Below are 2,943 nucleotides of genomic sequence, written 5' to 3'. Positions count from 1 at the left end.
AGTGAGCCGGGCTGGGAGCTGGGCAGGCCCGGGCTGGACCGTGGCTTTGCCCCACGGAGCACAAACTCAGGCCAGTCCAAGGGGCCACGGCTCCCTCCTCCGTGAGGCAGGATCACGTCAGGCGGTGACACCGTCTGCCCCTTGTTGGGAACCGTACGCGCCTGACGTATTGGCTGCTTTCGGCAGCTAGTTATGAATGATAATATTGCCATTATTTTCATCATCAGTTCCTCTATTCGCTACGGGTCTTGTTTCCAGGCCCCAGGACCGTCCCCAGCGCTCAGGCCAGCCAGGCCCCGATGAGGTCACACCGCACAGGTGCCCTCTCCCTGCACCTGGACATCGGCGGCCCCCCTGCAGAAGCCAGGCCGTGTGTCGTGCCAGAGGGCACCATGCGCGCAGACAGCCCAGGCTGGGTCCCGGCCCCCCCCCCCCCCGCCGCTGCGCAGCCACGACCCAGACCAGGCAGGTCCTCCAGAGCATCCTCCTGACCCCAGAAACAAGACCGGCTTATCCGGGGGCGAGGGGACGTGAGTGCTGAGAACTCTGAAAGCAGATCCTAGATTTGGGAACATCGTTCTCTGCTGTGAACGCGGTTCCTACGAGGAAAATCAGACTCTCCCCCATCTCACTTCCTCATGGAGGTTAAGGCTTTATTTTCAACAATGAACGTGGGGAGGTACCCACAAACCTTTGTGTGCCTGGGGGCTCGGAGGCCCTCATCCGGCCAAGCTCTGAACTTGCTGCCGGCCTTGGAAGTCCCCGCCCGGCGGTGCTCCCACAGATAACAGGTGCTCATCAGTGATTCACACCTCACGTGTGACCAGAGGTGGTGTGGCCTCCGTGGCCGCGGAGGTGACCGTGCTGAGCTGGGTTTCAACTTTCAGTCTCAGTCTTTTCAAAAGGCCTGGGGGACAGAGGACAAGGGCAGGGGCACAAGGGTCCCCGGGGCCCTCCGGACCTGCACCTGCCAATTCTGAAGCTCTAAATTACTCAGGCTCCAGACAGACTTTGAAGATGGGGGGGGGGTGAAGGTGTTCCGGGTGCTCTTACCTTAGAACAGGACGCGGTCCTTGGCCGCCAGGACCGTCCCGGGTGAAGACACACGGAGCTCGCGGGGAGGAGGCCCCTCGGAAGCAGCAGCACCCCCGGGTTTACGTGGCCGGCAGTACTTCTTGGAAGACTGAGCTGGAATGTCTTCGGGAGGACCCTGTGGGTGACCCCTGGCCCCTACGGGCCACCTGTTGTGTGACCACAGCTGATTCACAAACGGACACTATCCACTTGGCCTCCAGTTTTGTTTTGTTTTTAAGTAGGCTTCACGCTCAACATGGAGCCCACGCAGGGCTCGAACCCACAACCCTGAGATCATGACCTGAGCCGAAGTCGGAAGCTTAAGCAACGGAGCCTCCGGCACCCCGGCCTCCACAGATTTGATCCAAGGCAGGGGCATCACATGTGAAGAGGAAGGCCCGGCCCGGGTGACTGCAGCCCAGGAAGCAAGGGGCCCGCTCTCCCCGAAGTCCAGGAGGGCTTCATGGAGGCGGGGGGATTGGGGTTTGGAGAAAGATGAAAGAGTAAGGGCTTTGATCATAACCCAAGTGGCCCCCACACGCTTTTTGCCAGGACCTTATGTAGCAGCCCCTGGACAGACTTAGAGGTTAGAACCTTTTGTCCCAGGCCAGCACGGGCTCAGGCCACTGTGACTCTCTGCCTCCGTGCGGGACATGCGTGAGGTTCAGTCCTGCCACGGGGCAGGACCCAGAAGCAGGGGGGAGGGGGGAGGGGGAGGGAGGGGGCCCAGGGGGAGGGAGGGGCAGGGGCTAAGCAGCAAAGCCACTGGGCTGAACGGCATGTTTCCTCAGCTGTTGCCTCCTCCTCTGTCCAAGGACAGTCTCTTTGTCCCTACCCCCCCCCCAGCTCTTACACAAGGAAAGCGCTTCAGAGCCACTAGGAAACAAAGGGCGTTTTATTCCTTTTTGCTGCGGAGAGGGCAGATCACAACACGGGGCGGCAGGGCGGTCACAGCGCGGGGCTGGTCAGATTCCACAAGAACACGATGGGGGGGGCGGGGCGGGGTCTGCTTGGACTTCCCATGCTGTTTGACCTTCGACCTCCTGCAGGTCCCACCACCTGCCCCTAGGGGGTCCCTAACCTGCCATCTAACCAGCAACAGGGGAGCAAAGGGCTTGGGAGCCAGGCTGCCGCCTGACCAGTGGGTCGTGGGCAGAGGAGCCAAGGGCCCTGCTCTCCCTGCTCTCCGCGGGCCCAGCAGAGCAGACGCCCCGGGCCACTGCCTCCCGGAGACCTCATTCAGGGACAGGAGTTTGATCCAGAAGAGCCGCTGCAGCTGGGAGTCTGGGAAGTAGGGCGGGGGGAGAGAGGGACGGAGCTGCAGAGCCCATGGGGTTATTGCTGAGAGATGTGCAGGGGGCAGGCTCCCCAGGGGCAGGTGGAACCCGGGCCGGGCTGCTCTGCGAGGCTGCAGGGCACCCGGGGACTCGGCCCGGAGGCCCCTCGAGGAAAAGGACGGAGGAAGGGGCGCAGCCTGCCGGGGGGCAAAGCCGGGCTCGCCAGCGCCTTGCTGCGGACCTCCGATGGCCCAGAGACCCTCCAAACAGACCTGGGGCAGGACTAGAATACAGAAGCGGGGTTCTCGTGAATGCGGTGAAGAGAGGCCAAGAATGGTCACGAAGGTGATATAAACCTTCCCGAGTCCCGAGACAACGGAGCCCCCGCCTGGCCCGCACCCACCCACCCCCAGATCAGGAGAAGGGACGGTCTCTGGGGAGAAAGCGGACTCCCGGGGGCGGGGACGAGGGGGCGGGGCCTCGGGGAGCAGGGAGGGGCGGAAGGTGACGAGCAGGTCCAGGGTCACTAAAACACAACAGCACCCACAAACAAGCAGCCACAGCGAGCACGGTTGTCACACACGGACACGTC

The 2,943-nt window shown here is 62.7% G+C and overlaps 1 protein-coding gene and 1 long non-coding RNA gene across 2 annotated transcripts in view; one reads left to right on the top strand and one right to left on the bottom strand.

Annotated features, from left to right (window-relative positions):
* Positions 1-2,943, top strand: part of FXYD6 (FXYD domain containing ion transport regulator 6) — a 33,253-nt gene that overhangs the window by 17,591 nt on the left and 12,719 nt on the right. The gene's annotated exons all lie outside the window — the stretch shown is intronic.
* Positions 627-1,740, bottom strand: LOC115306417. The gene is made up of 2 exons (XR_003915332.1): positions 1,054-1,740; positions 627-907 (listed from the first exon to the last, which is right to left on the bottom strand). It is a non-coding gene; the product is annotated as an uncharacterized LOC115306417 (long non-coding RNA).

This window comes from Suricata suricatta, chromosome 11 (genome assembly GCF_006229205.1).
Source record: "Suricata suricatta isolate VVHF042 chromosome 11, meerkat_22Aug2017_6uvM2_HiC, whole genome shotgun sequence".
Taxonomy (NCBI): Eukaryota; Metazoa; Chordata; class Mammalia; order Carnivora; family Herpestidae; genus Suricata; species Suricata suricatta.
This window is presented reverse-complemented; position numbering and strand designations above follow the sequence as displayed.